The sequence below is a fragment of the Capra hircus genome, chromosome 20 (assembly GCF_001704415.2).
Source record: "Capra hircus breed San Clemente chromosome 20, ASM170441v1, whole genome shotgun sequence".
In the NCBI taxonomy this organism is placed as follows: domain Eukaryota; kingdom Metazoa; phylum Chordata; class Mammalia; order Artiodactyla; family Bovidae; genus Capra; species Capra hircus.
Genome location: NC_030827.1, coordinates 23,228,765 through 23,253,205, shown reverse-complemented (window position 1 = coordinate 23,253,205; position 24,441 = coordinate 23,228,765). Strand labels below are relative to the sequence as shown.

Genomic DNA, 24,441 nt, shown 5'->3' with positions numbered 1-24,441 from the left:
GAATCCAAATGCAATAAAAGTATGATCTATATGATTTCCTTTATATTAAGTTCAAAAACAGGCTGACTTAAATCTATGGGGATAGTTCCTAACAGTGGTTATCTTTTGTGGCAAGGGTAGTGCAAGGACAAAGAGAACACTCTGAGACAGTGAACCATGAGCTCTATACTATGATTTGTGGACTTCATTGTATGTAAGTTGTATTTAGTAAAAACAGTAAACAAACAAAATTACTGCAGTATTCTCACCTTAAGTACTAGCAAAAAATTAAAAAGTAAAAGGTAATTAAATGTTGTGAAATATGACATAAAAGCATTGTTATACACTGAGAGTTACAGTGTAAACTAGCATAACCTTCCCCTCAAATTCTACACCTATAGCTATGAATTTCATTGTTAACCTCAGTTAAAAACAAAAACCCTACCTACACAAGGTGTATGGCCAGTGTTGCTCTATCAATCAAAATTAAAGTATACATTTGAATCTAATTATTCTACTTCTACCACAGGATCCTATGGATACTGTAAAACAACACATATACACACTTATTCACTATAGCATTCAATTTAATAGTAAAAGGCAGGAGCAACCTAAATGTTTGTGAATAAGGGACTAGGTAAACTATGACATATACAATTATAGTATACTGTAGTCATAAAAAATGTACAGATATAGAAGTGTACAGATAGAAGTGTATCTAAAATACACTGCTAAAGTATAAACAGTGTATTTATTATTCATGGGCAAAGACACAGCAAAAAAGACAAAATACATACTAATTTAAATACGTGCATAAAATATCTCAGGAAGGATAAAAATTCAAATACTAGCTGCCACGGGCTGTTTGAGACACTAGACTGGTAGGGAGCCCCTATACAGTACACTCTTTGTACCTTTCCAACTTTGTACCCTGTGGCTTCAGTACCAGAAAGTAAATAAAATTTAAATTTAAAAAAAGAATGTGTTTTTTAAAACTTCCCTGTCCGGGAAGTTTTATCTCTCCCGGATAAAACTACTAACTTCTTGATGAAGACTTCACAGTACTATGTATGAAACACAGTATTATTTCATGAAATATTAATACTAACTTCACTTTTATATTCCCTAACCAGGTAATAGTCAATCTATAACAAAGCAATTTCATAGTGAATTCTTTAGAGTGTCTCAGGTAAAGCTATATAAAAGAACTAAGTTGCAGGATCCCTTTTTTCTACCTGTTTTACTCCTTCACTTCCCAATTCTGAATAGTCCTAGAATAGAAAAATCTACCATGTCATTCAACTGTTCATCAAAGCAACGGAACAAAAAATACATATATACGAGCATGTTGGTAGAGTACTACGAGCGGATTCCCAGGTGGCTCAGTGGTAAAGAACCTGCCTGCCAATGTGGGAGACGTAGGTTCAATCCCTGGGTTAGGAAGATGCTCTGGAGGAGGAAATGGCAACCCACTCCACTATTCTTGCCTGTATAACCCCATGGACAGAGAAGCCTCTGGGCTATAATACACAGGGTCACAAAGAGTCGGACACCACAGCAACTGAGTATGCATGCAGAGTACTATGTGGTCATGTCATCCTGACCCACTACCCTAGCAAGTAGAGAGGTTCTTTATAGTTCTGAAAAAGGGCAATCTTTCTATTTATGCACTACAGTCTCATAACAAAACTCTGAAACAAGAAGTCCCAGTTTATTGTTCTATGTCTGGTTCTAACTGTTGTTTTTGACCTGCATACAGATTTCTCAGGAGGAAGGTAAGGTGGTCTTGTATTTGTGATCCACAGAGTTAAAGGCTTCGGCTTAATCAATAAAGCACAAATAGATGTTTTTCTCGAATTCTCTTGCTTTTTTGATTTGAGGGCTTATCCTGTTTTAAAACTGACCGAATGGTTCAGTTTAGTTGTCACTCAGTCCCGTCCGACTCTTTGTGACCCCATGGACTGCAGCAAGCCAGGTTTCCCTGTCCATCACCAACTCTCAGAGCTTACTCAAACTCATGTCCATCAAGTTGGTGATGCCATCCAACCATCTCATCGTCTGTCGTCCCCTTCTCCTCCTCCCTTCAATCTTTCCCAGCATCAGGGTCTTTTCCAGTGAGTCAGTTCTTCACATCAGGTGGCCAAATTATTGGAGCTTCAGCTTCAGCATCAGTCCTTTCAATGAATATTTAGGACTGATTTCCTTTAGGATTGACTGGTTGGATCTCCTTGCTGTCCAAAGGACTTTCAAGAGTCCTCCAACACCACAGTTCAAAAGCCATCAATCCTCCAGCACTCAGCTTTCTTTATGGTCCAACTCTCGCATCCATACATGACTACTGGAAAAACCATGCCTAGACCTTTGTCGGTAAAGTGAGGTCTCTACTTTTTAATATGCTCTATAGGTTTGTCATAGCTTTTCTTCCAAGGAGCAAGCATCTTTTAATTTCATGGCTGAGGTCATCATATGTAGTGATTTTGGAGCTCAAGAAAATAACTGTTTCCATTGTTTCCACATCTATTTGCCATGAATTGATGGGACTGGATGCCATGATCTTCGTTTTTTTATGTTGAACTTTAAGCCAACTTTTTCACTCTCTTCTTTCACTTTCATAAAGAGGGTCTTCTTCGCTTTCTGCCATAAGGGGTGGTGTCATCTGTATATTTGAGGTTATTGATATTTCTCCTGGCAATCTTGATTCCAGCTGGTGCTTCATCCAGTCCAGAATTTTGCATGAAGTACTCTGCATATAAGTTAAATAAGCAGGGTGATAATATACAGCCTGGATGTACTCCCATCACAATTTGGAACCTGTTCGTTGTTCCATGCCCAGTTCTAACTGTTGCTTCTTGACCTGCATACAGATTTCTCAGGAGGCAGGTAAGGTGGTCCGGTATTTCCATCTCTTGAAGAGTTTTCCAGTTTGTTGTGATCCACACAGTCAAAGGCTTTAGCATAGTCAATGAAGCGAAGATGTTTAGTCACTATGCCATGTCCAACTCTGCAACCCCATCAGTCTCCTCTGTCCATGGGACTTCCCAGGCAAGAACACTGGAATGGGTTGCCATTCCCTTCTCCAGGGGATCTTTCTGACCCAGGGATCAAAACCATGTCTCCTGCATTAGCAGGAGGATTCTTTTAATTTAAATTTATTTATTTTAATTGAGGCTAATTACTTTACAATATTGTATTGGTTTTGCCATACATCAACATGTATCTGCCACGGGTGTACACGTGTTCCTCATCCTGGACCCCCCTCCCACCTCCCTCCCCGTACCATTCTTCTGAGTCATCCCAGTGCACCAGCCCTGAGCATCCTGTATCCTGCATCGATCCTGGACTGGCGATTCATTTCTTATATGATATTATACATGTTTCAATGCCATTCTCCCAAATCATCCCACCCTCGCCCTCTACCACAGAGTCCAAAAGACTGTTCTATATATCTGTGTCTCTTTTGCTGTCTCGCATACAGGGTTACCATTACCATCTTTCTAAATTCCATATATATGTGTTAGTATACTGTATTGGCGTTTTTCTTTCTGGCTTACTTCACTCTGTATAATCGGCTCCAGTTTCATCCACCTCATTAGAACTGATTCAAATGTATTCTTTTTAATGGCTGAGTAATACTCCATTGTGTATATGTGCCACAGCTTTCTTATCCATTCATCTGCTGATGGACATCTAGGTTGCTTGCATGTCCTGGCTATTATAAACAGTGCTGCGATGAACACTGGGGTACACGTGTCTCTTTCAATTCTGGTTTCCTCGGTGTGTATGCCAAGCAGTGGGATTGCTGGGTCATAAGGCAGTTCTATTTCCAGTTCTCCACAGTGGCTGTACTAGTTTGCATGCGCACCAACAGTGTAAGAGGGTTCCCTTTTCTCCACACCTTCTCCAGCATTTATTGCTTGTAGACTTTTGGATCTCAGCCATTCTGACTGGCGTGAAACGGTACCTCATTGTGGTTTTGATTTGCATTTCTCTCATAATGAGTGATGTTGAGCATCTTTTCATGTGTTTGTTAGCCATCTGTAAGTCTTTGGAGAAATGTCTATTTAGTTCTTTGGCCCATTTTTTGATTGGGTCATTTATTTTTCTGGAATTGAGCTGCAGGAGTTGCTTGTATATTTTTGAGATTAGTTGTTTGTCAGTTGCTTCATTTGCTATTATTATCTCCCATTCTGAAGGCTGTCTTTTCACCTTGATTATAGTTTCCTTTGTTGTGCAGAAGCTTTTAATTTTAATTAGGTCCCATTTGCTTATTTTTGCTTTTATTTCCAGTATTCTGGGAGGTGGGTCATAGAGGATCCTGCTGTGATTTATGTCACAGAGTGTTTTGCCTATGTTTTCCTCTAGGAGTTTTATAGTTTCTGGTCTTATGTTTAGATCTTTAATCCATTTTGAGTTTATTTTTGTGTATGGTGTTAGAAAGTGTTCTAGTTTCATTCTTTTACAAGTGGTTGACCAGTTTTCCCAGCACCACTTGTTAAAGAGATTATCTTTTCTCCACTGTATATTCTTGTCTCCTTTGTCAAAGATAAGGTGTCCATAGGTGCATGGATTTATCTCTGGGCTTTGTTCCATTGATTTATATTTCTGTCTTTGTGCCAGTACCATACTGTCTTGATGACTGTGGCTTTGTAGTAGAGCCTGAAGTCAGGCAGGTTGATTCCTCCAGTTCCATTCTTCATTCTCAAGATTGCTTTGGCTATTTGAGGTTTTTTGTATTTCCATACAAATTGTGAAATTATTTGTTCTAGCTCTGTGAAAAATACCATTGGTAGCTTGATAGGGATTGCATTGAATCTACATATTGCTTTGGGTAGTATACTCATTTTCACTATATTGATCCTTCCGATCCATGAACATGGTATATTTCTCCATCTATTAGTGTCCTCTTTGATTTCTTTCACCAGTGTTTTATAGTTTTCTATATATAGGTCTTCAGTTTCTTTCGGTAGATATATTCCTAAGTATTTTATTCTTTTCATTGCAATGGTGAATGGAATTGTTTCCTTAATTTCTCTTTCTATTTTTCTCATTATTAGTGTATAAGAATGCAAGGGATTTCTGTGTGTTGATTTTATATCCTGCAACTTTACTATATTCATTGATTAGCTCTAGTAATTTCCTGGTGGCGTCTTTAGGGTTTTCTATGTAGAGGATCATGTCATCTGCAAACAGTGAGAGTTTTACTTCGTCTTTTCCAATTTGGATTCCTTTTATTTCTTTTTCTGCTCTGATTGCTGTGGCCAAAACTTCCAAAAGTATGTTGAATAGTAGTGGTACAAGTGGGCACCCTTGTCTTGTTCCTGACTTTAGGGGAAATGCTTTCAATTTTTCACCATTGAGGATAATGTTTGCTGTGGGTTTGTCATATATAGCTTTTATTATGTTGAGGTATGTTCCTTCTATTCCTGCTTTCTGGAGAGTTTTGATCATAAATGGATGTTGAATTTTGTCAAAGGCTTTCTCAGCATCTATTGAGATAATCATATGGCTTTTATTTTTCTATTTGTTAATGTGGTGTATTACATTAATTGATTTGTGGATATTGAAGAATCCTTGCATCCGTGGGATAAAGCCCACTTGGTCATGGTGTATGATCTTTTTAATGTGTTGTTGGATTCTGATTGCTAGAATTTTGTTAAGGATTTTTGTATCTATGTTCGTTAGTAATACTGGCCTGTAGTTTTCTTTTTTGTGGCATCTTTGTCAGGTTTTGCTATTAGGGTGATGGTAGCCTCGTAGAATGAGTTTGGAAGTTTACCTTCCTCTGCAATTTTATGGAAGAATTTGAGTAGGATAGGTGTTAGCTCTTCTCTAAATTTTTGGTAGAATTCAGCTGTGAAGCTGTCTGGACCTGGGCTTTTGTTTGCTGGAAGATTTCTGATTACAGTTTCAATTTCCATGCTTGTGATGGGTCTGTTAAGATTTTCTATTTCTTCCTGGTTCAGTTTTGGAAAGTTGTACTTGTCTAAGAATTTGTCCATTTCTTCCACGTTGTCCATTTTATTGGCATATAACTGCTGATAGTAGTCTCTTATGATCCTTTGTATTTCTGTGTTGTCTGTTGTGATCTCTCCATTTTCATTTCTTATTGATTTGATTTTTCTCTCTTTGTTTCTTGATGAGTCTGGCTAATGGTTTGTCAGTTTTATTTATCCTTTCAAAGAACCAGCTTTTGGCTTTGTTGATTTTTGCTATGGCCTCTTTTGTTTCTTTTGTATTTATTTCTGCCCTGATTTTTAAGATTTCTTTCCTTCTACTAACCCTGGTGTTCTTCATTTCTTCCTTTACTAGTTGCTTTAGGTGTAGAGTTAGGTTATTTATTTGACTTGTTTCTTGAGGTATGCCTGTATTGCTATGAACTTTCCCCTTAGCACTGCTTTTACTGTGTCCCACAGGTTTTGGGTAGTTGTGTTTTCATTTTCATTCGTTTCTATACATATTTTTATTTCTTTTTTGGTTTTTTTCTGTGATTTGTTGGTTATTCAGCCGTGTGTTGTTCAGCCTCCATATGCTGGAATTTTTAATAGTTTTTCTCTTGTAACTGAGATCTAATCTTACTGCTTTGTGGTCAGAAAAGATGCTTGGAATGATTTCAATTTTTTTGAATTTACCAAGGCTAGATTTATGACCCAGGATGTGATCTAGCCTGGAGAAGGTTCTGTGTGCACTTGAAAAAGTGAAATTCATTGTTTTGGGGTGAAATGCCCTACAGATATCAATTAGGTCTAACTGGTCTATTGTATCATTTAAAGTTTGTGTTTCCTTGTTAATTTTGTTTAATTGATCTATTCATAAGTGTGAGTGGGGTATTAAAGTCTCCCACTATTATTGTGTTATTGTTAATTTCCCCTTCCATACTTGTTAGCATTTGTCTTACATATTGCAGTGCTCCTATGTTGGGTTCATATATATTTATAATTGTTGTATCTTCTTGGGTTGATCCTTTGATCATTATGTAGTGTCCTTCTTTGTCTCTTTTCACAGCCTTTGTTTTAAAGTCTATTTTATCTCATATGAGTATTGCTACTCCTGCTTTCTTTTGGTCTCTATTTGCATGGAATATCTTTTTCCAGCCCTTCACTTTCAGTCTATATGTGTCTACTGTTTTGAGGTGGGTCTCTTGTAGACAATATATATACGAGTCTTGTTTTTGTATCCATTCAGCCAGTTTTTGTCTTTTGGTTGGGGGCATTCAACCCATTTACGTTTAAGGTAATTATTGATAAGTACGATCCCGTGGCCATTTACTTTATTGTTTTGGGTTCGAGTTTATACATCTTTTTTGTGTTTCCTGTCTAGAGAAGATCCTTTAGCATTTGTTGGAGAGCTGGTTTGGTGGTGCTTAATTCTCTCAGCTTTTGCTTGTCTGTAAAGCTTTTGATTTCTCCTTCATATTTGAATGAGATCCTTGCTGGGTACAGTAATCTGGGCTGTAGGTTATTTTCTTTCATCACTTTAAGTATGTCTTGCCATTCCCTAGCAGGAGGATTCTTGTATCACTGGGCCACCAAGGGAGCCCCAAATAAAAGTATATATATATTATTACAGCAAAATATGTTATGCACCTGCTTCAAAAATGAACTCAGTTTATTCATTCAACAAATAAATGATGGACAGGGAGGCCTGGCATGCTGCAATTCATGGGGTCACAGAGTCAGACACAACTGAGCAACTGAACTGAACTGATGCTGAGAATGATTCTAGATACTAGGAATATAAAATGGAGCAAAACATACAAGATCCTGCCTCATTTGCTTACACTCTATTTTGGGGACACAAAGAAAGTTATTAGTTTCCTAGGGCTGTTGTAAGAAAGTACCACACACTTAAAACAAACTTATTCTCTTAAAATTCTGGAGATCAAAAGTCCTTCTGAGACTCTAGATAGATTTCTTCTTCGCCTATTCATAACTTCTGGTAGCAGCTGATAGTTCTTGACATATCTCAGCTTTTTACCTTCAGCGCCACAGAGTAAATATTTTAGGTTTTTTTGGCACTATTGATATATGTATCTTTCCCCATCTTTTTATGTTTAGACTTTTTATCTCTTCTTATTTAGAGTACTATCTTCTTTGTTGCTGGTATTTGTTTTGCTTTGGTTTTGTAAGCAGCATGTATTTGTTTCCTGGTTTTTGTTCTCCTTATTTTTGTTTTTCTGTCCATATTTTTCTCTTTTTTTTTGCTGCAGGGTGCAGTATGCAGGATCTTAATTCCCTGACCAGGGATGGAACCTGTACTTCCTGCAGTAGAAGCACCGAGTCTTAACCACTGGACCGCCAAGGAAGTCCTGTCCTTACTTTTGTTAACTGAGTTTTTTTGTGTGTTTTCACTTGTTACCTTTGGTTGACTTATAATTTATAATTCTTTGTTTTGTTATTTTAGACATTGCTTTATGGTTTATAATATACATCGTTCCATGGGATCGCAGAGACAGACTGAGCGATTAACACTTTCACTTTCATACATCTTTAACATATCACAATCTTCCTGCAAGTGATACTGTTATCACCTCATGTAAAGTAAACTCTTAAGAGTATACATATATTTCTCCTCTCTTGACATTGTGCTATTTTGGCATGTAACTTTTATATGTTATAAACTCCCCATGCATATTTCGTTTGAACAATTGTTTTAAGAGAGACTTAAACAATAGGAAAATTTTATGTATTTACCCATGTAGTTACCATTCTCAGAGTGTCTCACTTCTTTGTATAGAACCACATGTCTATATGATACTGCCCTTCTGTTTGAAGGACTCCTTTAACATTCTTTTCAGAATATGGGTCAACTGGTGATAAATTTTTAGAATTTTTGTACATCTAAAATATCTTTCATTACCATTTAAAAAAAATACTTTAATGAATTTGTTACAATATTGCTTCTATATTGTGTCTTGACTTTTGGCTTGGAGGCATGTGGGATTTAAGCTCCCCAACCAGATATCGAACATGCACTGCTGGCACTGGAAGGCAAAGTCTTAACTATTGGACTGCCAGGGAAGTTCCAGCAGTTTCTTTATATGCATCCACTGGTCAGTACTTGGCTCAACAGTTGAAGGGGGGAGCTGAAGCATTCAAGAATCCTCTTACTTCAAGAGCTCTCCAATATTCTATTCTATGAACTCCACCCATCTTGGGGTCTCTAGTCGTCATCTTCAACTCAAAGAGTATCCACTGGGCTTAGCCTAGACCTAGATTTCCCCTACCTTTGACAAGGTTTGGAAACTCAATGTAGTGTGTGTGTTCACGTGTGCACACTCAGTCACTCAGTTATGTCCCACTCTTTGCAACCCCATGGACAGTACAAGCTCCCCAGTCCATGAAAATTTTCAGGAAAGAATACTGGAGTGGGATGCCATTTACTTCTCCAGGGGATCTCAAACCTGCATCTCTTGCATCCCTGAATTAGTAGGCGGATTATTTACCACTGCAGGGAAAGCCCTCTCAAGGTGGTAAGCTAGTTCAATCACAGGCTCACTTGTTTCCCATCTTGCAAGATCATTGCTTTTCACCACCAAGTGTTGAGTCTCTTGATTATGACTATTCTTTGTATACTAACAATTACAGAAAACTAACCAAACTGATCACTTGGACTACAGCCTTGTCTAACTCAATGAAACTATGAGCCATGCCGTTTAGGGCCACCCAAGACAGATGGGTCACTATGGATAGTTCTGACAAAAAGTGGTCCACTGGAGAAGGGAATGGCAAACCACTTAAGCATTCTTGCCTTGAGAACCCCATGAACAGTATGAAAAGGTAAAAAGACAGGACACTAAAAGATGAATGCCCCAGGTCAGTAGATGCCCAATATGCTACCGGAGAAGAGAGGAAAATTAACTCCAGAAAGAATGAAGAGATGGAGCCAAAGCAAAAACAATGCCCAACTGTGGATGCAACTGGTGATGGAAGGAAAGTCCGATGCTGTGAAGAACAATATTACATAAAGAACCTAGAATCTTCAGTTCATGAATCAAGGTACACTAGAAGTGGTCAAACAGGAGATGGCAAGAGTAAACATCGACATTTTAGGAATCAGTGAACAAAAATGGACTGGAATGGGTGAATTTAATTCAGATGGCCATTATATCTACTACTGTGGGCAAGAATCCCTTAGGAGAAATGGAGTAGCCCTCAGAGTCAATAGGAGTCTGAAATGCAGTAGTTGGGTGCAATCTCAAAAATGACAGAATGATCTTGGTTCATTTCCAGGGCAAACCATTCAACATCACAGTAATCCAAGTCTACGCCTCAACCACTAATGCCAAAGAAACTGAAGTTGAACAGTTCTATGAAGACCTAAAAGACCTTCTTAGAACTAACACCAAAAAAAGATGTCCTTTTCATCATAGTGGACTGGAATGCAAAAGTAGGAAATCAAGAAAAACCTGGAATAACAGGCAAATTTGGCCTTGGAGTACAAAATGAAGCAGGGCAAACACTAACAAAGTTTTGTCAAGAGAAGACACAGGTCATAGCAAACATTCTCTTCCAACAACACAAGAAACAACTGTACACATGGACATCACCAGATGGTCAATACCGAAATCAGATCGATTATATTCTTTGCAGCCAAAGATGGAGAAGCTCTATACAATCAGCAAAAAAGACCAGGAGCTGACCGTAGCTAAGATCATGAACCCCTTATTGCCAAATTCAGACTTAATTTGAAGAAAGTAGGAAAAACCACTAGACCCTTCAGGTATGACCTAAATCAAATCCCTTAAGATTATACAGTGGAAGTGACAAATAGATTCAAGGGATTAGGTCTGATAGAGTACCTGAAGAACTATGGACGGAGGTTCATGACATTGTATAGGAGGCGTTGATCAAAACAATCCCCAAGAAGAATAAATGCAAAAAGGCAAAATGGCTGCCCGAGGAGGCCTTAAAAAAAGATGAGTAAAGAAGAGAAGTGAAAAGCAAAGGAGAAAAGGAAAGGTATACCCATTTGAATGCAGAGTTCCAAAAAATAGCAAGGAGAGATAAGAAAGCCTTCCTCAGTGATCAATGCAAAGAAATAGAGGAAAACAATAAAATGGGAAAGACTAGAGATCCCCTCAAGAGAATTAGAGATACCAAGGGAACATTTCATGCAAGATGGGCACAATAAAGGACAGAAATGGTATGGACCTAACAGAAGCAGAAGATATTAAGAAGAGATGGCGAGAATACACAGAACTATACAAAAGAGATCTTAATGACCTAGAAACCACGATAGTGTGATCACTCACCCAGAGCCAGACATCTTGGAATGTGAAGTCAAGTGGGCCTTACAACACATCACTATGAACAAAGCTAGTGGAAGTGAGGAAATTCCAGTTGAGCTATTTCAAATCCTGAAAGATGATGCTGTGAAAGTGCTGCACTCAATACGCCAGCAAATTTGGAAAACTCAGCAGTGGCCACAGGACTGCAAAAGGCCAGTTTTCATTCCAGTCCCAAAGAAAGGCAATGTCAAAGAATGTTCAAACTACCACTCAATTGCACTCATCTCACATGCTAGCAAAGTAATGCTCAAAATTCTCCAAGACAGGCTTTACCAGTATGTGAACTGAGAACTTCCAGATGTTCAAGCTGGATTTAGAAAAGGCAGAGAAACCAGAGATCAAATTGCTAACATATGCTGGATCATATAAAAGCAAGGGAATTCCAGAAAAACAGCTATTTTCGCTTCATTGACTACACTAAAGCCTTTGTCTGTGTGGATCAGAACAAATTGTGAAAAATTCTTCAAGAGATGGGAATACCACACCACCTTATCTGCCTCCTGAGTAATCTTTATGCAGGTCAAGAGGCAATAGTTAGAACCGGATATAGAACAACAAACTGGTTCCAAATTGAGAAAGGAGTACATCAAGGCTGTATACTGTCACCCTGGTCATTTAACTTATATGCGGATTACATCATGCAAAATGCCACACTGAATGAAGCACCGGCTGGAATCAAGATTGCTGGGAGAAATATCAGTAACCTCAAATAGGCAGATGATACCACCATTATGGCAGAAAGCAAAGAGGAACTTAAGAGCCTCTTGATCAAAGTGAAAGAGGAGAGTGAAAAGCTGGTTTAAAACTTAACATTCCAAAAAAAGATCATATCTGGTCCCTTCACTTAATGGCCAACAGATGTGGAAACAATGAAAACAGTGACAGATTTTATTTTCTTGGGCTCCAAAATCACTGTTGATGGTGACCTCAGCCATGAAATTAAAGGATGCTTGCTCCTTGAAAGAAAAGCTATGACAAATCTAGACAGCATATTAAAAAGCAGAGACATTATGTTACTGACAAAGGTCTGTCTAATCATGGTTTTTCCAATAGTCATGTATGGATGTAAGAGTCAGACCATAAAGAAAACTGAACACCAAAGGATTGATGCTTTTGAACTGTGGTGTTGGAGAAAACTCTTGAGAGTCCCTTGGACAGCAAGGAGATCAAACCAGTCCATCCTAAAGGAAATCAATCCTGAATATTTATTGGAAGGACTGATGCTGAAGCCAAAGCTCAAATACTTTGGCCACCTAATGTGAAGAACTGACTCACTGGAAAAGACACTTATGCTGGGAAAGATCGAAGCGAGGAGGAGAAGGAGACGACAGATGATTAGATGGTTGGATGGCATCACCAACTCCATGGACATAAGTTTGTGCAAGCTCTGAGAGTTGGTGATGGACAGGGAACTCTGGCGTGCTGCAGTCCATGGGGTCACAAAGAGTCAGACATGACTGAGTGACTGAACTGAAGAAGTATTCTGCCTAAACAACACAAGTATCTTTCGGCACAAGAAAATACACCAATGCTATCCCCTAGATTTAGCAAAAGATTAAAAAGAAAACAACACAACCATTGCACTAGATGCCTGAAAAGCATCTCACACTATTCAACAACTGTTCAGTTAAAATTTTCAAATAACAACAAAGTACTGAAAACTAAAACTGAAAGAAATGGATATTTATCGTGATGAAGTAGATAAGAGGATGGACTTTATAATCAGACTGCCTGTATTAAAATTCTAGATCCTCTATTTTTTGTAAAAACATCTTAAGCAAGTTATTTATTAGCTCTAAATTTCATTTTCCCTATCTATAAAAATGAGGATAATACCACCACCTACTGAAATGTCAAGAGTAAATAAGTCAGCACACACAGACTGCTTAGAATCCATCTGCCTCATACGCAATAAACAGTAACAGCTGTTAGCAGTGCTGCTCTTGCTGTTTCTGCCACAGTACTTTATCAGAAACCTACAGTAAACATCATATTTAAAGATAAAAATTAGAAGCATTCCTATTAAGGTCAGGCTTCAAACAAGATGCTTTGAGTCATCATTTATTCAACATTGTTCTAGCAGACTTAAACAAAAAATAATAAACTGATAAGATATAAAAATGGAAAAAGAAAAACTTGTAGATGATATGAAAACAAACGGAATCAATTAACAAACTACTAGGACCACTGAGAGCGTAACATAACAGTTGAACAAAAAGATCATGAAAAAAATCCCTCTCCCATACACTGGCAATATCCAGTTAGAAAATGTAATAGAAAACAAAAATCCTATTGACAATAGCATTTAAAATAATAAAATATATCTAGGCAAAACAGTAAAATCAGAGCAATGCAAGAAATTTATGGAGAAAACTATAAAACTTTACTAAAAATTGTTCATTAGTAAGACCTAAACACCCTGGAAAGAAAAAATATACACACACACATATAGACACATCAGTTCTTCACAAATATATTAATGCAATACAATTTTAATTTATCTTGCAATGTGGTTTACTTTACAAACCAACTTAAAATTTTACATATAGAGAACAGCCAGAAGCCAATTTTCAAAAAGAATAAACAGAATACTTGATGTTACATTTATTAAGACTTACTATAAAGTTATAGTAATTAAAACATGGCATTGGCATAGGAACAATTAAATCAGGTATAAAACAAAAAGTCCAGAAACAGACACAAGTGTGTATATGTGTGTCTCTGTGTGTATAAGAATTTAATATTTTATGGGAAAAAAAGCTACTGACATCACTGGGGAAATAGAGGACTCTTCAATAAATAGCATTGAGACAATTGGTTCCACAAGCATAAGAATAAAGAGCATATATCCCAGACTGATTAAGGATCTAAATGCAAAACCAAAATTGTAGGACCAGTGAAGAAAATACCGAATATATTTTTGAGTTTAGAGTTGGAGAAAGCCTTTTACAAATTATTACTATAGGGGAACACATACCACAGAACATCCAAACAAAAACAGACTGCACAGAAGACCAATATGAAATGCATTATTCAGAGGTAATGATAAAACCAATCTATCTTAGAGCAAATGGTGAAACTAGTTAATTTGGGTCAAAAGCAAATGAGAATTTAGAAGCAGAATTTTCAAATTTTCACAGGGCAACAGATTCACTGTGCTAAAAGGAATGAAGCTCCTTCTATGGATATATATACATTCAGCTTTAAAACAATAATCCATAATATACCACATTTCAAGGGATTGAGCTCTCTTATTCATGTTAATTGGCTAACATTTCTCATGAAATTGCACTAAGATATCATAAATAGAATAAAAAAGAGACTGTAGCCATTTAAACAATATCACAAACATTCTGAAGCATTTCACATTGATTATCTCTGCTTCCTGAATTTTCATATCTCTCAGTTTCTATGCATCCATATTGTATGGTTGAATTCCTTCCTTTATTCACTTTACTGCCTCATTCACAGCATTCTCTGCTAGGTCTTATCTTTTGGCTATGCTGCTGCTGCTGCTGCTAAGTCGCTTCAGTCGTGTCCAACTCTGTGCGACCCCACAGACGGCAGCCCACTAGGCTCCTCTGTCTCTGGGATATGAATGTACCCAAAAGTATTTGACTTCTATTCTTCTTTTAAAGCACCAACTTTGAAAATGTATGACTTCAACTGCTACCTTCACACAAAATAATTTCAAATATTCTGATATCTTCCTTCTAAGTTCAGTTATATATCATCATCTTGGATATTCTGCCTGTAACTTAAATAAGTTTAACAGATCTAAAAATATATACTCAACACACACATAAATACATAAATGAACCCACTTAAAAAAAAAAATCACAGTGCTTTCTGAAAGTCATTTAGTCCTGTCCGACTCTTTGCGACCCCATGGACTTTGTCCATGGAATTCTCCAGGCCAGAATACTGGAGTGGGTAGCCTTTCCCTTCTCCAGGGGATCTTTCCAACCCAGGGATCGAACCCAGGTCTCCCGCATTGCGGGCGGATTCTTTACCAGCTGAGCCACAAGGGCAGCCCAAGAATACTAGAGTGGGTAGGTAGCCTATTCCTTCTCCAAGGTATCTTCCCAACTCAGGAATCAAACCGGGGTCTCCTGCATTGCAGGCGGATTCTTTACCAACTGAGCTATCAGAGAATCCTCATCTAAAATTACATCCTTTTTGAATTTTCTACAGTAGGGTCTCTCATTGTCTCTTGCCTATACATTACATTCTAGCTTTTCTCAGTTACAAATCTTATTTAATCTTCTTTCATAATCTTTCCCACTTGTTTTTTCTTTTCTACCCTCTACCATGACCAACCTAATTCAAGCACTGATTACCTCAGTTCTTACAAACTGCCTTCCTCCTTCTGGTCTCTTTCTTCCCTCCAACTCATTCTGAATATTATTACTGATGGGTGAAATATCTCTAAACCTATTTCAAACTTGTCACTCTTTTCCTCATAGCTTTTTAAAGGGTGAATAATAATGCCCAATATTTTAGCTATTTAAGAACTTGAAAATTTGGTTTCAGTGTGCTTGTCCAATTTCTCCTTATTAATATTTAAATCTATTCTTAAGAAAAACCAAAACCCTCTACTCAGATTTTGCCCTTAAGCTCTAGAGAAAACTGCAATTAATCTGGTTTCTACTCTGATCAGGCTGAAATTATTTTTGTAGTTTCCTAAATGCAAAGCAAATAATTAAGCTCTTCATTTTACTTAACTTTACCATGCCACACAATTTGCTCTTTCCTTATGTCATGTCCTACTAGCTGCCCTTACAGACTTTAAGCTCAAGTCACAGCAAACTACTGCTTTCTCTAACACACTGTTTTTCAGAGTGTGCTTCCACAAATGCTATTCCTTGACTCTAGAAATATCTTTCCCCAAACTCTGCTTTGTACTAATTGTTTATAACTCAGAAGAAACATTATCTCTTCTGTGGAATTCCTCCCCACTCCCATAAACATCTTTGCTCTCAAAGCACTTGTATACAGTTCCCTAACAGGATCCACAGCATTTGCATTGTAATTTTTGTTTATATTTTTCATATCCTGAGAATCTAACAAACTTTAAAGCACACTGTTGCTGTTGTTTAGTCGCTAAGTCATGTATGATTCTTTTGCAACCCCATGGACTGCAGCCTGCCAGGTTCCTCGGTCCATGGGATTTCCCAGACAAGCAGACTGGAGTGGGTTGCCATTTCCTTCTCCAGCAGATCTTCAAGACCCAGGGACTGAACTCACATCTCTTGCATTGGTAAGTGGATTCTTTACCACTGAGCCAACAGGGAAGCCTTCTGAAGCACACAGTGGACAATTAAGAGTGGGTTTTAAAAGACCTCCTGGAATGGCCATATTATTCCAGCTGTCACTCAAGTATACTATATGAAGAAGTAGTATACTTACCAGCTTTAGGAGCTCAGATTCTGAAGTCAGGATGTCTAGGTATAAATTCTGGATATACCTCAGAAGATACCACTTCAATGGCAGAAAGAGAAGAGGAACTAAAGAGCCTCCTGATGAAGGTGAAAGAGGAGAGTGAAAAAGCTGGCTTAAAACTCAACATTCAAAAACTAAGATCATGGTATCCAGTCCCATCACTTCATGGCAAATAGATGGGGAAACGGTGACAGGTTTTATTTTCTTGGGCTCCAAAATCACTGCAGACAGTGACTGAAGACATGAATTTAAATGACACTTGCTCCTTGGAAGAAAAGCCATGACAAACCTCGGCAGTGTATTAAAAAGCAAAGACATCACTTTGTCAACAAAGGTCCACCTAGTCAAAGCCATGGTTTTTCCAGATGTCATATATGGATGTGAGAGTTGGACCATAAAGAAGGCTGAGCACTGAAGAACTGATCCTTTCAAACTGTGGTGTTGGAGAAGACTCTTGAGAGTCTCTTGGACAGTAAGGAGATCAAACCAGTCCATCCTAAAGGAAATTAACCCTTAATATTCATTGGAAGGACTGATGCTGAAGCAGAAGCTCCAATAGTTAGGCCACCTGATGTGAAGAGCTGACTCACTGGAAAAGACCCTGCTGCTAGGAAAGATCGAAGGCGAGAGGAAAAAGAAGTAACCGGGGATAAGATGGTTGGATGGCATCACTGACTCAATGGATACGAGTTTGAGCAAACTCTGGAAGATAGTGAAGGACAGGGAAGCCTGGCTTGCTGCAGTTCACAAGTCTGCAAAGAGTCGGAATCAACTTAGCAAATGAACAATAACTACCACCACTTAACAGCCCTGTGGCACCCGGTGAGTTAATTAAGCTCTCTATGCCTTGGCTTCTTTCTTTATAAAAAGAAAATAATAAGATCTACTTTATACGGTTATAAAGATTAAATGAATTAATATAAGCAAAGTGTTCAAAACAGTGACTGACACAAAATAAGCATTACACACACATTGTACTACTATGATTACTATACCTTGATTACTGTTTACCCTTTCCACATTGACTTCTATTTGGAATGGGCTCCTTTCATTTTTCCCTTTATGCAAATCTTACCCAGGTTTCACCCACTCCAGTATTCTTGCCTGGAAAATCCCATGAACAGAAGAGCCTGGCAAGCTACAGTTCACGGGGTTGAAAGAGTTGGACACGACTTAGCAACTAAACCACCACCTACCCAGTTTTCAAGGTTGATGACCTCTGGTAAATCCTTTGATCATTTCAACCCATAAATGATTACTGCCTAATCTGGATATTTATAGCATCTTCTGTATCACTCTGCATTTAATTAAAACTACCTTGCATCCTTGTTGTTTTTCACAAAATGTCTACCCAATTGCTGTAAACTCTTTGAAGGTCCTAAGGACAATTTATACACCTTTCTGAGTTCCTACAGTAACTACTAAGTGCGTAGTACTTGTTATGCAAAATAATAAAGCTCAGTAGAAACTTCAACTCTGATCAAAATGTCTTTGCAATCAAAGAAATGGAGAAGACTGGGAGAACATTCCATGCTTCTCTAAGAGCCAAACTGCAAATGTATCAGCGCCAGGGAATTCTGACTCCCATTAAAATAAGCTGCTCTCAAATAGCTTCTGGGAGAAAAAAACCCTCCCTGCAGAGGAATTTTGGGGAGTTCTTCCCAAACTGTAGCAGTGGACCCTCTACGAGAAACGTGTTAGCATGACAAAATGACTGATTGAGAGTGCAGGATTTGGAATTACAGGTCTAGGTTTCAAAGGGACACTGAGCTTTAGTTTCCTTCTTTATAAAATGTGTACTGTAACATCAATTTCACAGGTATAGGACAATCGACATCCACCCTAACATTTAACTGAAATGTAAATTCCCTTGGAAAAATTTTAAATAAATTGAAAATATGGTAATTCATAAATAACTGAACACATTTTTCAGTACACAAGAAAATGTATTAAATTAGCCATGTATATTCTAAATTACCTATGAGAAAATTAAACATGTAGAGTCAATAATACAGAATTGGGATGAAGCAAAAATTCTACCACAAAATTCATCTTTTATGACACTTTCTCCATCCAGTAATTTTTTCTTCCACTTGTGATTAAAAACAAGTATTCAAAATTGTCCCCAAAGAGAAATATTTGGAAAGCACAATTTAACTTAATAGCAAGTTGGTTCTATAATTGTAGTATTCCAGTTTACAGTTCAAAAATACTTCCAAATAGGAATTAACATGAATTTAAGAAATTATGATAATGGCGAATGGCTCATATGATGATCTGAGTCAGTAATTTCAAATTAAGAGTTGTTCCAACTTGAAGCTGGCAGTCACACAGTCTAAAGGGTTTGTTTACTGTACTGACTAAACCAAACACTCCAATCTTTTAGAATTTCATCCTGGCATCCTAACAATTATTTTAAAGCAGTATAATCGCTGAAATCCCAATACTACACAAATTAAACTGAAATGGGAAGAAGAAAAGAACAAAAGTGGCAGGTCTTATATTTAAGCTGTGATTTTGTTCTTTTTCAATTCGAAAAAATACTGAAAAACAGAACTCTGCTGCTTGGAATGATCTTTAAACTTGGGGGAGGGGTGATATAATTTTTTAAAAATCCGGCGCCTTTAGGACACAGTGATATGTGGGGTTCATTAGGGCCTGTGCTCTGTAAGCAATCAAAAGATGAAAAGGGGCATTAGTGAGGAATTTTAGTACACGGTGTAACTTTCAGCAATGTTGAAGCGTTACAATGATGAAAAGGAAATTAATCTCCGAGATGAAAATGAAGAGTCAAGTGCGGGGCTAATGGAATTTAAGGGAGACAGAAGAGGAACCGGGGGAAACGGGGGACTTGGTAGCCAAAAGGGGTAGAGTCAAGAAAGGTGTTGGAAACTAGAGGCTTAAGAAGGGGTGTGTGTGTGGTTCGTGCGTGTGTACTTGTGTGTAAGTGAGGCTTTTTTTAGCGTTGGGAAATCTAGGTGATAAACTTGTGGAGATCAAATTCGGAGATGTGGGAACAGGGAGAGAAAGGAATGTGGGGATTTCCAGGCTGGGGTAGCAAGAAGTTTGGGGCGCGCGCTGTCGGGGCGCCCCTCTCCCGGAGAAGGATGGCCCCTCGAGTCCCCTGACCCGGCCGCCCCGACGCAGCCCTCACCCTCCGGCTACACGGCCCTTCAACCCGGCCAAGGCCCCTCCTCACCTCAGGCCGCGGTGACTCGCTCCTCCGCGTCTCCACAGAGCACGTCCCACTCGGCGCCTGGCCCGGCCGACTCCGTCGGCCAGCAGCCGCGGCCCCAAGCTCAGCTGCGCCCGGGCCTTCCCCGCGCGGCTCCGCGGGCCTGTCGGCTCCTTGCCTCAGCTCCGGCTAGCTCCCGGGACCTTCCAGCAGACGCGGCACGCGTCCCTCCTCCCGCTGCGGGGCAAGGCGCCCCCTGACCCCGCCCCGCGGCGCCCCGTAACGCCCCGCCCCCGGACTTGGACTCTTTAAGCTGATTGGCCTCTGTGATACCCGGCGCGCTCCGGCATTGGCTCAGCGGTAGCCCGAAGGCGAGGAGGCGGTACTCCGAGCGGCTGCTATTCCCGTAACGCGGTTCCTGGCGTCCCGGATTCCGGTGGCTGCGCCCGCGTCGCTTCTCCCAGACTAGATCGAAGGGTTCCCCCACCTCCCCTCTGCGGGCGGAAGGAGCGGAATGTTCCATTTTTCCGTGGAATAACGGGGTCGTGAACTAAAGCCCGGGTGCTACCCGTGCCGTCCGTCCTCACTTCTTGCCGAGGCTCTTTTGGCCTGCGTTCAGTGCCTTCCCTAGGGACCTCGGAGCCGCGAGGGACTGCCGGCTGTCCTTGGGGACTGGGGAAGCGTGGGAGTTCCTCAGGGAATGTGAAGGGCTCGGTGACAATGATTCCATGTGAGATTACCGCAGATTGTGGCGGCTTCGGCTCCAAGCCTTACGTAAAAGAGCCTTGCCATGATATATATTTTTAAGGTAATAAATATGTTTGGGTGTGATAGATCAGAGAACCTCAGAGTTGGTGACACGCCAAGAAACTAGTTTTTCTTGCAATTTGTACTTCCAATCTGTGACAAAAATACCAAATAAAAACATTTCATTACAATCTTTCTCTTTCCCGCTAGTGGTCTGGAAAATGAACCTTTAGGCTCACTTTGATGTATATTTTTTTCAAAGTAAGATGAGAAGCTTAAAAGATAAATGGTGTGTGTGTGTCTGTGGTATAAAGAAAAACCCAAGGCCAGCGCCTTTTGTGGAAAAATGGCAGGCTATTGGAGGGCAATAATTGAACAAATTATACCCATAAATTAACAATTGTAACGTTTTTCATTAAATTGAGGATTCAGATACAGTAAAACACAAAGCAAATTATGATCTCCTAGTTGATCAGATAATTTTTAAAACACAGGAAAATGGGCCTGTTTTGTGTCCAGCTAAGGTAGTCCCAGGCCATCTCGGGAGTTGTGCTGAAGAAGAGACAAAGCTCCATTGTGTGTTTGGTTCTTGCTGCTTCCTGTCATCCTATATCTAACTGCCAGAGAGTGACTGGATTGTATCCTAGCTCAGCCATTTATGGGTATATTTATTTTAAAACAAACTTATAAAATGTTAAATGAGGGGGGATAAACTAGGAGTTTTATATGCACACTACTGTATATAAATCAGATAACCAAGGACCTACTGTGTAGCACAGGGAACTACAGTCAATATCAACAACCTCAGATATGCAGATGATACCACCCTAAAGGCAGAAAGTTAAGAGGAACTAGAGTCTCTTGATGAAAGTGAAAGAGGAGAGTGAAAAAGCTGGCTTAAAACTCAACATTCAAAAACTAAGATCATGGGAAAAAAAAAACCGCACTAAAATCATGGCACCCTGTTCATCACTCCAAGGCAAAAAGATGGGGAAAAAGTGGAAACAGTGACAGATTTTATTTTCTTGGTGTCCAAAATCACTGTGGACAGTGACTGCAGCCATGACGTTAAAAGACACTTGCTCCTTGGAAGAAAAGCTATGACCAAACCAGACAGCATATTAAAAAGCAGAGACATTCTTTGCCAACAAAGGTCTGTCTAGTCAAAGCTATGGTTTTTCCAGTACTCATGTATGGATGTGAGAGATGGACTATAAAGAAGGCTGAGCGCCAAAATGATGCTGTCAAACTGTGGTGCCAGAGAAGACTCTTGAGAGTCCCTTGGACTGTAAGGAGGTCAAACCAGTCAATTCAAAAGGAAATCAGTCCTGAATATTCATTGGAAGGGCTGAAGCTGAAGCTTCAATACTTTGACCACATGATTCAAAGAGCCAACTCATTGGAAAAGACTTTCATGCTGGGAAAGAGGGCAAGAAAAGAGCGGGCGACAGAGGATGAGATGGTTGGATGGCATTACAGACTCAACAGACATGAGTTTGAGCAAACTCAGGGAGATGGTGGAGGACAGGGAAGCCTGGTGTGCTTCTGCCCATGGGGTTTAAAAGAGCTGGACACAAGTTAGTGACTGAACACCAACAATAAGGGAAAATAATCTGAAAAAAATAGTATATGTAACTGAATCACTTTGCTATACTCTTGAATCTAACACAACATTGTAAATAAAGTATTATTCAATTTAAAAAATTAAAATTAAAAAAAAATATTTGGGGCTTAATGGCAAACCACTCCAGTACTGCAGAGCAACTGAGTCTGTGTGCCACAACTATGGAGCCTGCGCTCTAGAGCTGGGGAGCCACAACTACCGAGCTCATGTGCTGCAACTACTGAAGCCTGTACACCTTAGAGCCTATGCTCTGCAAGAAGAGAAGCCACCATAATAAGAAGCCTGAGAACTGCAACTAGAGAGCTACAGGGTAGCCCCTGCTCGCCACAACTGGAGAAAAACCCATGCAGCAGCAAAGACCCAACACAGCCACACGCATACACAAAAAAAAACTTAAAAATTTCATTTAGATCTAATGGACATTTATTTAGGGGCAATATATACCAGTTAAGTGTATTTTCTGTTTTCAAATTGCATGGGTTTGAATACTGGTGCTGCTACCTTCCATGTCTATGAACTTGGGCAGGTCTTCTCAGATTCTTCAGTCAAATGAGAAGAAAACAGTACTGTCAACTTTAAAAAAGTGTAAAATGTGAGAGTTGCAAATTAAGTTTCATTTGGGGCAAAATGAAGACAATTGCACCGGAGAAGGCAATGGCAACCCACTCCAGTACTCTTACCTGGAAAATCCCATGGATGGAGGAGCCTGGTGGGCTGCCAACTATGGGGTCACACAGAGTCGGACACGACTGAAGCGACTTAGCACCAGCAGCAGAAGACAATAGCGCAGGAGACAGCACCTCAGATACCTCTGAGAAACTGCTTCAAAGAGGTAGGGGAAAGGTCCATAGACCCTGGGATTTTGGTGAAAGGGGAGTACATGCACTAAAGCACTTTTTTTTTTTTTTTTGCAGGTTTCTGCTAGTCACAAGGAACAGTCATCACCAGGAAGGATTTTGGTGCTTTTCTAGATATGAAGAGATACATGAACTGGGCTCTTGAAATCAGCTCCTGAAAATACCTAACCATCTGAAGACCTGTCCTGCCAGTTTTTCCCAGAGCACAGAATGCCTCATTTCTGCTCTGACCTCCTGAACTCCTTTCAGGAGGTGTTGAAAATCAGCAGCTGCAGCCATAAATGATTTAATCTGTGTAGAGATAGATGGCAAATGCCAATTTGTAGTTGACAGTACCAACCTAACAGAATTGCTACCAAGGTTAAATGAACTAAAATACATGAAATGTTTGGCACACAGTAGATGCTCAATAAACATCTGCTGTTTTCTTTCTTGAATGTCTACTATGAAAGTGCTTCCTCAACCTTTTTGTTTGTATTGCAGTGTATACTGAAAATGACAATACTTCTCTGGCATAGAAGTAGATAGAGGGAATCAATATCTCACAGCACACTAGCCTGTATTGTACACTAGGCAGGAAAGCAAAGAACTGAGTTAGTTCTTTTGTGCATATCTTTATATTGGCTAACACTAACCCATAAAAAACTCACATTTTGTGGGGAATGGTAAATTTGTGTGCTTCACTCCATCATGTCTGACTCTGCAACCCCATGGACTATAGCCTGCCAGGCTCTTATGTCCATGGAGTTTTCCAGGCAAGAATACTGGAGTGGGTTGCCATTTCCTCCTCCGGGGGATCTTCCTGACCCAGGGGTCAAACCGTATGTCCTGCATTGCAGGAGAATTCTTTACTACCAAGCCATCATGGAAGCCCTGGGAATGGTTAAAGTCCTTGGCTAAAACAGTAAATCAATATTGGAGATAGATTTTTCAGGATAGCAAGAGCTCATCTCCCCTGGGCTGGACTTACATGACTTTGCAAAACTTCTGTAAGGTACTGGTCCTGAAACAACCACTTTCAGGATAAGGATTTGTCATTAGAATACCCTGTAAAATGCAAAGAAAAGTGGGAAAAAGTGATATAACAATTGAGAACTTTCCATTTGTGCTTTGAGACTTATTCAGGATTTTAGATATAGCAGAAGCAGAGGGGGAACCTGTACAGTGAGAGGACAACATGAGAACCTGGAGGCTATTTGAGAGTAAATGAACAAAACTAAGGGATAATGCTACAGAACAAACAAAGGTGATAAATTTTAAAGACCAACTGCCTGCCTTGCTGTTTACATAAATCTGGCCCTGCCCAGGTTGGCCATCCACTTCCCTGCTT

The 24,441-nt window shown here is 39.4% G+C and overlaps 1 protein-coding gene across 1 annotated transcript in view; it reads right to left on the bottom strand.

The window, feature by feature from the left end:
• The window catches only part of IL6ST (interleukin 6 signal transducer), a 68,851-nt gene extending 48,732 nt beyond the window's left edge, over positions 1 to 20,119 (bottom strand). Inside the window, exon 1 of the mRNA XM_005694692.3 lies at positions 19,908 to 20,119. The gene's annotated coding sequence lies outside the window, so the exon portion shown is untranslated. The remainder of the gene's footprint in view (positions 1 to 19,907) is intronic.